This window comes from Anomalospiza imberbis, chromosome 2, assembly GCF_031753505.1.
Source record: "Anomalospiza imberbis isolate Cuckoo-Finch-1a 21T00152 chromosome 2, ASM3175350v1, whole genome shotgun sequence".
NCBI lineage: Eukaryota > Metazoa > Chordata > Aves > Passeriformes > Viduidae > Anomalospiza > Anomalospiza imberbis.
Window position 1 is genome coordinate 76,881,966 of NC_089682.1, and position 13,020 is coordinate 76,894,985.

General features: G+C 41.6%; 1 long non-coding RNA gene across 1 annotated transcript; it reads left to right on the top strand.

The window, feature by feature from the left end:
- Nucleotides 1-5,899: 5,899 nt before the first annotated feature.
- LOC137469284 (uncharacterized) lies at nt 5,900-11,662 on the top strand. The gene is made up of 2 exons (XR_010996424.1): nt 5,900-6,388; nt 6,484-11,662. It is a non-coding gene; the product is annotated as an uncharacterized lncRNA (long non-coding RNA).
- The last annotated feature ends 1,358 nt before the right edge of the window (nt 11,663-13,020 follow it).

Here is a 13,020-nt window from a genome sequence, read left to right on the forward strand (position 1 = left end):
TGTTATTGCTGGGCAGCTGCAGGAAGAGATGAATCAGAAGTGAAGATTCCTGAATGCCTGTAGACCAGTGTGCAAACCAACACTGGAAAGTAGAATGAAGCAGCAGAGTGTAAGGAGAGAATAAGAGAAATATAAAAAGGGCCAACCCCTTAGAAGGGTTAGAAAACCTGGAATTACACTGATGAATTACACCTAACCAAGTTTCTGTAATGGGCAGAAATCAAATCTGCACTGTTATGGGGAAATTAAAAACTGAAAGGTTTGCAGTAACCAATTAAACATCAATAGAGATTAATTTTTGTTCAAGGACTTTCAGACTCTCTGGACAGAAGGGACCTCCTTGTTCACCTAGGCTGACCCTCCCCGTGCAGAGGCTGGATAAAGTTTTTTCAGAACTAGATCAAAAAATGTTTTTTTAAAAGGAGATCTAATCTTGTCTTCTGCATTCAAAGGGATGGTGACCTAACCACTTTTCCAAAAAGTTGGTAAAATGTCACTTACATAACTTAAAAGACTTACCATCATAGCATAAATATTTTGGACTTCACTACAAGGAATAAAGATAAAAGTTGCTGAATTGGAAGCTGGTGGTTACCAAGAGACCTGTGTTCAAGGCCTGATTATATTTAGCGTGGCCAATCACATGAGAGTCTCAAATCTTCAAAAGCTTTACTTTATGAAATCTCAGGAAAGTCATAAGGAGAATCTGTTTGGGTAATATATCCGGGCAGAACAATGTACATGGAAGATGATGGCTCTTGAGGAGCATTTATTAGCTGTCCAATATTATTGTCACTGCCAAAGAAAAGAACATTGGTACTGTTTTCAGTTGTTAAGGGAATGCCATGATTAGAAATAAAGAAGCAATTTTTAACAAATGAAAATAATTGGACACAGGCCAGAAGAATGTCATATGAGGAGCCACAAATCTTGTGAAATTGATATGGGAAGATAGAGCTGCTAAACAAGAAGGTCTCTGACTGGAAAGTCAAAAGGGGATATAAAGTCAAGAGCATAGATGTAAAAAAAAACTCTAACAAACCCCACTCAAACCTCAAGCCCCAGAAATATTTGGCCATAGCTAGATAAAGCTGGTAAAATTGCTTTTAATGGTGGAGAAAAGACAAAATAAGAATTTCCTTACTATATTTGGGTAAAATCAGTGTGATACACATTTATCAAATGAAGTGCTTTCTGACCCACTAATTATTGGCTTGTTAAGTAACAGATGCTGACATTGATAAATCTGCAGGCCCAGCTTTTTGCTCCTACGAGTTATAAAAGTATTGGGCAACTTGACTTCTGCACCTGCGATAGTTTTAACAGACATGGGAATGATGAAACCCCGGAAAATCATGTCTTAGTGATAATATTGTGTCAATATTCAGAGAACGAGAATGATACTGCTAATTATAACTTAGTTAGCTTGATTCAGTCATGGTAAAATAAGGGAAAAGCGTTTAAGGGATTAGCTGAGAAAGACCTGAGGGGTAAGATTATAATTCATGTCAGTTAGCATGTTTTTAGGGAAATGAGTCAGATCAAACAGTTGTGCTGGAAAGACAGCAAGATACACTGATTAAGGCAACCCCGTTGATACACAATATACAGATGTTTATAAGGCAGTGGATTCAGTACCTCATTACACTAATCAAAACTTTGCACAGCGCAGTGAGAAGGGAGCCCACATAACCTGGGTTAATAGCTGGCTAAAGCAGGGCTCCCAGTACCTACTGCAAAGCAGAAGCCGTGGCTGAGCAGTTGTGCTGTGCTCCTCGGACGCGAGCACCAGCTGGCAGCGGGCGCGTCAGTGCCGTGTGCTGTGGGCTCTCTGACACTGCTTCTGGGCACCCGCTGGTGGCTTGGGCTGTGCTCAGCAGGGCCGTGCTCTGGGGTGCCATGGGAGCAACTGTGAGGAGCTTGAGGACTCTCATGGTGATAACTCCAGCACAAAGCCATAGGTAAATGGACCACAGCTTCTTCCCTAGATGGCTTTGAAAGAAAATGCCCACTTTCTCAGTGGAAGACTCAGGTTGATAGTCCATGAACAAATAGCTCAGAAGAACCTGGTGCAAATCAGGTCAGAGGATCTGACAGCCATGGACTGGCTCTTCTTGGGCAGGAAAGCCAACTTGATTTCTCCCTGACCGTGGCAGGAATGCCCCAGAAAGATATTTTCAAAGTCTCCTTACCTAATTTAGTCAGAACTTTTCTTTTTCAATTCGATTTTCAAACTGGAAACAGTTTGGAGATAAGATTGTAGCACAACTGGAGTTCCCCCTGCTTTCCTGATGAGAATGGCTGAAATTTGTTTTGCTAAAACTTAACAGAAGAAAATTCAGCAACTGGATAAACCAGGCATGGGAAATTTTTGTCAGAAGGTAATTATGGGCAATTGTAAACAAGAGAGTTGAATTGAAACCCTTATGCATCCTAGCCAAAATGAGCATTACTGATTCAATAAAACTACATTTTAGATTAAGTATCTTTTGTTTAGCGTCAATTTTTCAATTTTTCTTTCTTTCCCTGAAAAGGGGCTCAGTGTAGGCACATATTTCTTTGCTTCCCACAAACTGTGTCCATGAGCACTGAGCAGAGGCAGACTAAAGGGAATTTTGGAAGGATTTTTCAGAATGAATCTTGGGTGCTTTCTCCTTAGGTGCATTTCTCTTTCAGTAATGATAACGAAGCACCACAGTGGAACATTTATTCTGACCTGTGGGGAATGTGTCATGATTTGTTTCCTGCTTGAAGACTGATGAAGCTGCTAGCATGTGAAACTCAACAGTTGTTTGCCATGCTGACAAAAAAGGAATTTGTAGTTTTTAAGAACTGTCATTAATCATACCTTGTGTCAGGGAGGGAAGAGTGCAGCAGTGCCAGCACATTTCTAAGGAAAGCTGACAAAGAGGGGAGTGGGACTAAAGAATTGTCTGTGCCTGGCTGTGAGGCTGTTTGGTGCTGTGCTATGTGGGTGGAGCGTGCTGGTGTCCCAGGTATGGGGGGTCCCCAGGCAAATGCAGATGGGAAGCTGAGCTGCTGATTCAGAAGGTAACTTTCACAATGCACATGCCTTTGGGAGAGGTGTGGAAGGTAGAAGCAGGTTGTTTGCCCAAACTTTTCATTCCCTTGCTTCCCAGGGTCCATGCCAAGACTATTTTGTACTTATGTACCTTAAAATTATTTTTAAAGTGCATCAAATTAGTTTCCTAATACATTTCAATTGTTAAATAATGTCTGTGAGGGATATGAAGTGTAGCTGCTGACAGAGAACATCCAAGATTTATGTGCTGTCATTAGCTGTACATGAGTTTAGTGCAATAAGCCACACTTAAAAGCCTTCTGTCTAATGTAAACAGTACATTTCTTCTACCTGTTTGTAAGTAGGTAAATAGACATGAAATAGCATAAAGAGAAGCATTCCACGCACAGATCTACACTAAATGTTACAGATATTTGCATTATTTATTATGTGATATCCATGAACAATCTCTGAATCTCTGCCATGAGAAAAATTCAGCCAAAACTAAATTTCAAGCTCTTCATAAAAAGAAATCATAAAATCTGAATGCTGGTACTTTAACAGTAGCATTTGAGCAGAAATAAATGGTGATAAATTAGTCTGAGCAAATTTAAAACAGATGCTACAAGATTTTAATAACTGAAGAATGAATTTCTGGAACATTCTTACACACTGAGATGTAGGTGCAACCAAGGCTGAGTCAAATATAGCACAAAGGAGGCAGAAAATGTGGGTGTGGTATGCCATAAACTCATAAAAAATGCAGTTGATAAATTGAGAAGCTGATAGACCTGATGATGGGAGAATGATGGGCTGGGGAACATGTCAGTTTAGCCACAGGATTTCTGCCAGAATGCAAAAGCAGGCAGAGTAGGAGCAAGTAGGAGGTAGAAACCGGGCCTGGCAATATCTAGTCAGGTCCTTGTGTCTGTGCAGAAATGTCACAGCTGCAGAGCACGCTATGAAAGAGTTTTGTGAGGCACTGTCTACCAAACACACAAGAAGAACAAACCTTTAGTATTGCAAAAAATCTGCAAGTTACAGTGATCTCCAAGGCCTTCTATAAATATTCTTTTGTCTCTGGGAGACATCTCCTTCCTGTGAATACAACTCGGTGTGATGCAACTGGCTCGCTCAGATCTGGGTCAGGTTTGCTAAGGAAGCTGATTTTCTGTAGTTACCCACACCTTGTTAAGGCAAAACAAATGTACTCCCCCTGAGATTCTGATGGAAACTCACTGCTTGCCTGGGTGTACCCCCGTGCCCTTAGCTCACTGCTCTGCCTTTTCTCTGAATCGATGCTGCCCAGATACTTGGTTCTGGAATTTCTCCCCCAGTGTGGCATTTTACTCTTTGACATTTCAAGCTTGTTCCATGTATATAATAATTTTCTTTCGGTTATTTCTATTTCTGCTTTCACTTTCCTTGACGGTGTTCTGTCTGTTCTGTATGTTAGAATATGAGACTTCTGTGCCTGGTTTCATTAGGTATACTCAGAAATTGCACATTTCCCCTTCATCTTGCTTACAAGGACCTTATTCCCAGTTACTCCATCTTTAACCCAAATATTTTCCTGCCTTTTATATACATCTCTGTGAACTAGTTGGGCTTGTCACTACAACTGCTGGTGTAAAATTTTCTGTTATAACCACTCAAACAATGTCAGCTGCTGTTTTGCTGACATTGTTTGGCATGTTTATCTATTTTGCTTTTTTGTTTTCTCTAGTCATTACTGAAATAGTTTTAAATGGGTTGCTTAGTATCATGTAATCTGTGCCTTTTAAAGACCTTTGGGATTTTGATTCAGTTCTCACTTAGATATTTCTTTTTCAATGAATCACAAGTCATTAATGAATAATTCTGATTAAACCAACCAACCAAATAAAAAACCCAAAATCCAAAAACCCCTACACCCCACAACAAAACTCTTCAGGGTTGGGGTGGGAAATCCTACTTCCTTTTTCTATTCTGAACTCTCTGAGAAAATGGGCATTTCTTCCTATGGACACAATGTTCTTCCTGCTTTTGCATTGGCATTTCAAATCAGCGTTCTCTTTTATCTCCCTATATAAAAGGCAACCAGTACCCCCCAAACTAGTGCCATTCCTTTAATGGTAATCTCTTTTACTAGTCTAAATGATTTTCATGTACAACAAAAGTGCTGGTTGAATCTGATCTTTTTCAAGATTTCATCAGCATCTCATAATTTTTAAAGCTCCCATGTTATTTACACAGTTCCACCCCAGAGAGGTTGAAACTCTGCTTTTATTGTGATTTTTCTCTACCAAGGTTAGTGATTTTCATCTTAGAGTTACAAAATCATTTAGGTTGGGAAAGAACCTTAAGATCATCGAGTCCACCCATAAACCTGACACTGTCAAGTACAGCATTAAACTATGTCCCTAAGTGCCACACCTACACGTCTTTTAAATGCTTCCAGGGATAGTGACTCAGGCTCTTCCCTGGGCAGTCTCTTCCAATGCCTGATCACCCTTTCCATTAAAGAAATCTTACCTAATATCCAGTCTAAACCTCCCCAACAACTTGAGGCCATTTTCTCTTGTCCTGTTGCTTGTTACTTGGGAGATGAGACTGAATTCCACCTGGCTACAGCCTCCTTTCAGGGTGCTGTTGAGAGTGATAAGATCTCCCCGACCCTCCTTTTCTCCAGGCTAAACACTTCCAGCTCCCTTGCCGTTACTCATCAGCTCTGTTGCCCTTCTCTGGACTCACTCCAGGCCCTGTCTTTCTTGCAGTGAGGGGCCCAGAACTGGACACAGCACTTGAGGTGTGGCCCCACCAGTGATGAGTACAGGGGGACAGTCATTGCCCTGATCCTGCTGGCCACACCATTGCTGATACAGGCCAGGATGCCATTGGCCTTCCTGGCCACCTGGGCACAGCTGGCTCATGTTCAGTCAACCAGAGCCTCCAGATCCTTCTCTGCCAGGCAGCTTTCCAGCCTCTCTTTCCCAAGACTATAGTGTTGCATGGGGTTGTTGTGAGTCAACTGCAGGATCTGGCAACATTTTCCACTGCCTTGATCTTTTTTCTATGTTTACCGTGACTTGTGATTTCCATTTTAAGGACTCTAATGCACTGAAGTCCTATTATATACAAATTTTAGGTACCAAACCACAAACAGTAAGCACAGCATTCATGCTGCTATGTATTATTCTAGCTTTTGACTCGGCCACTGTCCCTGAAGAAGTATGTGAATATCTAGCAATGATACTACACAATAACCTGTCAGCAGTTATTTAACTATTGGATGGAACATAAACTTCTATTGCAGCATTTATAGGGAGGCTGGATAGGCTCTCTGAGGCATGAAAGGACTAAATGTAAAGCTCTGAAGATGTTCAGGTAAGATCAGCAGATTTTTATTCATGCTTGAGAGAAGGGATGAAGTTGGCTTCATTCTTCCTGAAGGGAGACAGCTCCCTGTTCTTTGTTTACAGAGTGTGGGCTCACATGAGGGTGTTTCTGGAAGGGGAAAGAAGAGAATGTATAATGATGGTAAAAGTATATAATCACAGATACAGTAGAGCAGAAGTTCCCAGCCTGCTGTCTCTGGGCATTTTCATCAGCAGTGGCAACACTGGTCATCACAACCAGTTGAAGCAGGCACAGAAGCACCTTTTTTCTTCACCCATTGTCACATGCCTAGATTTCACCAGAGAAGCTCTGTTTCAGTATCCAGATTTTCAAACTTGCTGGAACAGTAGAATTTCTAAGTGTATCTAATAGATTCAAGTAGGTGCAAATCTCCTGCATAGTTGTTCCAGCTGGGGGGGGGGGCTGTGTATCTGGAAGTCAGGGTGGTTTCAAACACACCCCTCACACAGTTGCTGCATAGCTCTCAAGTAGAGCTCGTGCCATGATGATGCACTGGACTCAATTACTTTCTGTCTGCTACTCAGCCAGTGGAGCCTGAACAGCATTTTAAGCAAATTCTGGGTTTCTTGTGTATATATGACTTTGATTCATACCTTAATAAATGCAGCATGATCAAAAAGGTCAGGCTTACTACTCATCCACACCTCCATACATCTGGGAAAGCCCAGACCAGCAGTGGGAGGCCACTCAGGCTCACATGGCACAGCTGGAATACAGGCAGGGAACCTGTGGGATTTGTGGCTAGAAAGCCTCATGCATTGGAAGGCGGGGGGGGGGAGGATATTAGAACTTCCTAACTAGAGGCACTTCAGAGATGCAATGTAGGGTCTTTGCTGGATACATTTCCATTGCAGCTTCTGCAGGGAAGCCCTGCAGTGCTAGTCTGCTGTCCAGGTATGTGTAATTACAGACCCACACACATGCTCAGCTAAAAGATGGTGGGTAGGAAGAGCGTGGCCACCCGAGGGTTAGGTGGCTTTAGATGACTTGGAGGGAATGATGGGAGAGAGGGAGAAAGTGTTAGATAAATGAAGGCAGGATTACTGGAAAGTGTAATGGGCAGACTAACAAATCAAGAGGAAGCCTTGTGTTTGGATGAGTAAATCTTCCATTTCCACTGGCTGACTTTCAACCTGCACAGAGGCAGATGGAAAAATCCCTGTCTTACTGTTACCAGTCCCAATAGGCACCCTGATGGCTTCACAGGGTAGCAAGGATGAGCACAAATGCTTGGGACACAGCACAGCAGCTTTCCCAGCTGCACATCACTCTGCAGCTGGCTGGATAAATGCAGGACAGACAACAGTCTGACAGACATTTGTTGGGTGAGCATTGCATCCATGCAACAAGTAATGTATTTTCCCACTGTAGCTGATGATGGTGCTCCTGACCTGCCTTTTTTGATTCATTTGGAACAAAGGAGCATTGGTACTTGAACTTCACAGTCTATCCTGTGGACTGACAGCTGCTGCATTTGGTCAGTTTGTCTTGATGCCTTCACCTCCACCGTCAGGCTTAAGTCAGCCTAGGAGATCCCAGGTATAAAGCCTGGAAGAGCTGCAATTTGTGTAGAACCTTTCTTCCCTCCAGATCTGTGGCTGGGCTAATGAAGGGAGGTAACAATGTGAGAGCTGACACTGTTATTTTTATATCAAGTGGTATACTCTCCTGTAACAGCAGAATTCTTCACTGACTGTTCACAGTCCAAGGCTCATTCAGTACCATGAGCTGAATGAGAAATTTTACCCAAAGATTAGGCTTGCCAAAGGATTTGCTTATCAGCTTGTTGTAGTTCTAAGGCAGTTTATTCTTGAATGTCCACCTTTCCTTAATGTTTTTTCTCTTTCTAAAGTGAAACATCTTTTAATTGCTCTTTTGGTATTGAAGGAAGATAATGCAAAACTATCAATAATACAAGGATAAAATGTTAAATGGCGATATAGTCAGGGGCCCTTCACATATTTATGACTGACTTTCTTTAAATAGAAAACATTTTTTTTTTCCTTTCAATGTACAGATATAGAATGAAAACACTTGAAAGCAAAGAGTGAAATTGGATCTCATTAAAACATGGAGTTAGCGAAATGGTGACAGATGGGCCCTGCTGGGAAGGAGAAGATCGTTGAACGAGACTGGGATAAGTTAGTGAGTTCTCAATTATAAAGCATGTGGCTTTGTAATTTCTAACCCCCAGTTCTGCAAAGTAATCAGTGCAGTTGGGTCCATATGCCTGCAGGGAGTCTCATTGAGACAGGCACGAAGATCTGCATAGAGGAACAGGAGACATGCAGATATTCCAAAACACAGCTGCAAGGGAGCGAATCTCTCTCTTTTCCAGCCAAATTTTAATCTGCCCTCTCCAGAATGGAAGAACGCTTCACTGTGAAATATGAACTTGATTTTCACGCTCTCCTGTAGTGCTCACCAGACTAGGGATGGAATTTTAAGAAAAACATGACCCTTTGAAACATTGATTGATCTGCCACTGTTAAATGTTGTCCATCTCAGTATGCCTGTGGCAATGGGTGACAGGTTTTTCTAATTATGGTTCAAAGCAGACTCTGACTTGTTTTTTATAATGTTGCAAATCTTTATCTTGACTCATTTCTGCAATAAACTTCTGGCAACGGGAAGCTATAATTTATTTACTTAGAAATTTCTCATCTCTATTATCGTAAAGATGTCTTAGCAATTCTATTTTTAGGATTGCACAAATGGGGTATAAATCCTGCTTTTCTTTTAAAGCAGATTGTGCCAGGATGTCGAACATCAAATGTGTGAGATTTGTGTCCATCTGATGATTAGCTTGGTTTTTATTTTCAGGGACAACCTCAGCCATCAAGTCTCACCATATGCAAACCCAGACCACTAAGCAGGTGATATATTTAACTTGTTACACAATCTCTTCCATGCATTTAACAAGCTGCAATAATTCAGGGATGGTCTTCCCAGTACACACTACAGGCAACTATTTGGTTTCAAGGCCTTGAAGCTCTGCAGTCTTTGCTCTATTTTCTGACCATCCCTGGGAAACCTATTTTCACTTTTAAGCCAAAGAATGACATTGCTGCTGCTGCTTATTCCAATACACACTCATAGATATCACATTTTCCTTTACAATCTGATATTTATGCCCATTTTGTATCTCTGTAGAGAAGTTGCCATGAGTAAGTTCAGTTTTCATAGCTGCAAATTTTCTGATGTAGTCTAATACACTTTCGTGGTTCCCAAATTTCTTTTTGATGTGCAAGTCCTTTCATCACAGAAGAAAGCATGGAAGTACTTGAAACATTAATAAATAGGTGCTGGAGGCTGATATTATGGGCCAACTGGTTGTAGGAGGAGCTGGTGTCTTAGTGATGAATCAGAAATGCTAGGAGAGGGGGAAGGCATGTCAGGAAATATTGGGAAGATGCAAAGCTTGAAGTGACACAGCAAGGGCAGTCACTCACAAAGAAAATGCCTTTCCAGAAGCACTCTGAATTGATATGAAATGTGCAATACTGCCTTTTTCAGAACCAGAGACAAGGAAGCATGATAATACCTAGGTGGAATAGTTTGGCTGAGGTGATGGATCAGAAAGTTCGTATCTTTGATATGTTACACAGAAAGAACTCAGCAAGGTGTGAGACAGAATTTGGATGTGAGGACATAGGGAGAATTCAGAGCAGAAGACCTTGCACATGATATAGGTCTGAATTAGGAGAAGAGTGTGTTCTCATCTTGATTGAAAAAGGAAGGAGGAGAACGAGATTAGGACAGAAATAATCATCCTGCTACAGCCACATTAAAGCTGAAGAAGGCTAGTCTTCCTTGTAAAGTTATAGGGTTAGTTAAAGGGTTGCTTGGAAGAAAATGGGATCTGAATTGCAAAGGTTGATTTGCGATTATTATTTTGATAGAAATAGTAGTAAAATGTATGTTTACATACATCCAGCAACACAGGGAGGGGGATATAGAGAGCAGGGGAGTGGGTCAAAGACCAAAGGTTTGTGGCAAAGCTTGGCTGAGGGTAAAGTCTTTTTCAGATGGGCTGTGATTGGAGGGATAGGGGGAAAAACATAAAGACAGTCACAGGAGCCACTAGTGAGTCTAGACACTAGATTTCATAAAGAATGTGCTCTTGGGACCCCAGTCACCACTGAGTCCAAGAGAACATGAATGTTATTTCAAGCTACATTGGATTTTCCATGGAACCTGGAAAGGCTGGACAGTTTTGGAGAGAAAACTGAAAAAGAGGCTTCGCAAATAATGAATCCAGACTGTATGCCCAAATTCTGATGCTAGAAAGGATCACTGCAGTTTCAAGAAGAAAGAAATAGTACATTGATATGGATCTGTACTTCTACAAGACTTACATTGTGTACCTTTGAAAAATGTGAACTGCTCTAATAGCTTTCCAGAAATGTTGGCTTGTGGAAATACAGTGACTTTAGTACTGATGATCAAGCACTTTTGGACCTCAAGATCCCAGTTACATTAGCAATTGATCAAAGTCAAGGCAGTCAGTACAGGAAATTCCTGGTTCTTGTGAAAACCTTTATGTTTCAGCTCAGGAGACTTCCAAGAGTGTTCGGGTATCTGTGATAAAACACTAATAGATGCAAAACCTATATAATGTAGCACAGGCTCACAAAACCCAACTAATTCACTACAGGTCTATATTTAATGTTGTTCAGCTAACAGAGTAACACCACTGCAGCGTGGAAAATCACTGGCAAACTTACAGGGTTATGCATATTACCCAGTATGACAGAACCAAAGGATGAAAAATTACTAATAGACTTTGGTAAAAAGTAAGGAAGCCAAAACAAGCACAAAATTGTAGAAATACAAAACTTCATAATGGTTTAGACACAGATGCTTTAGAATTTGGAAAGGTCATCATAAACTAAAAAACCTACAGAAATGTCACTTTCTTCCAATAAGCTAAACACAAAGAAACATTTTCTAAAGAAATTGGAAGCTTCTGCTCAGTCTTTTAAAGCAAAGGAAAAACTAGCAGTTGGCAGAGAAGAGTGAAGGAAAGGGCAAAAAGACTGAAGAACAAAAGTCTTCATGGACTGATCTTTGTTTTCCAGACTGTGCGTAAAAGCAATTTAACAAGTGAAGACATGAACATATTTGAAGATAATTTACTTTACCAGATCAAAACTAGAAGACAGTTGAAATGGCCAGCAGACCAGTTGAAGCATGTTGATCCTGTTCTAACAACATTCAGTGCTGGGTTTAGTTTCTGTACTGACTGGAGTGCATTGTAGTATCATTGACAATACAGCTCTTTTTGTGTGTTGTCTCTTTGGTATCTTTGTCCCACACTGGCTTTTTGGGTTTTATCACCTCATGGCAGTTTCTCACTTTGTTCTGCTTTTCACTAGTGCAAGATTACTAAGCAGGGCCCAGCTGTCTGCTGCATGGCATTGTCACGGGTCCTCTTTGTAGAAAATAGAGAAGAGGAAACAAAATAATTCAATGGAAGAGTTTAAGCTGGGCGGAGAGATGGGAAAGGCCAACAGCTCCGACATGGTATGCAGTAAGATCCAGCAAGGGGGAATTCAGAGCTTGGTTGTGAGGACTTAAGGAGTTGTCAGAGCAGAGAAATTAATCTTGTCAAGGTCTCCTTTACCGTGAGCAGTTAACTTCAACTAACTTGATTGGCCCCAAGTGTTTCTTAATCTGGATATTTTTGACGATCCCACACCTGTGCCACTGTATCGACTGTCAGAGTATTTTTTGTTAGCTCAGCTGCTTTCCTTCCCTGGAGACCTCCCAAAGAAACCTTTCTTGAGGGCTTAATTTTCATAGTAAACCGCACTCAGATGAGCAGCTGAGGACTAACCTGCAGCACATCCAGTTGGAGTTCTATTTTCACAGACCAGCATAATTCTACAAATTCAAAACATGTAAAACAAAGTATAAGCCAGATAACAAACTTAAATGCTTGGGATTGCTGTTATCAAACCTGCATTGCTCAGATTCCAGCCGCTGTGGCAGGGATCAGGGCACCCCACTCAGGGGCATTGGCAGCATTTGTGGTACTGGAAACGACTCTTGGCTGCGTGTCTGCTTTGTCTACCTGCAGGACACGTGACTCAGATGTTTTCTCTCTCACTTTCTTTGTGTATTTACACCTCTAGATGGGATTCCTCTTCCTTCTGGAGCTTGTCTCAGCAGGAAGGTTTCCTGCAGGGAGCTGCTGTCTGCTGCTTCAGTTCAGTTCTCATCCTGTCACTCCTACCCGAACCTGGGGCTGCCGCCTGCACCTGGGAAGTCCTCTCCAGCCCAGTTAGCTTTACTTCAGCCGGCTGAACTGACCTGTTCTCTCCCCTGCCTTTATACCTCCTTAGCTGTGATTCAGATTTGGCTGCCAGGTTCACTAAACAGACTCTGGTCTCCATAATCTGGGAGTACCTGAATCTCCGGTGTTGTTGTTAAACCTTTAAAATGTGGAAAACACCTTACTCTGAAATGAGCTGCAGATGCAACTTGTTTCCCAAATTTATGAACCTACTTTTGTTCTGTGACCGCCACTGAATCTTGTTCCTGCAGCTCCCTTGACCAGGTCTTTCCTTTTGCCTTTGCATGAAACCCTGTCATGG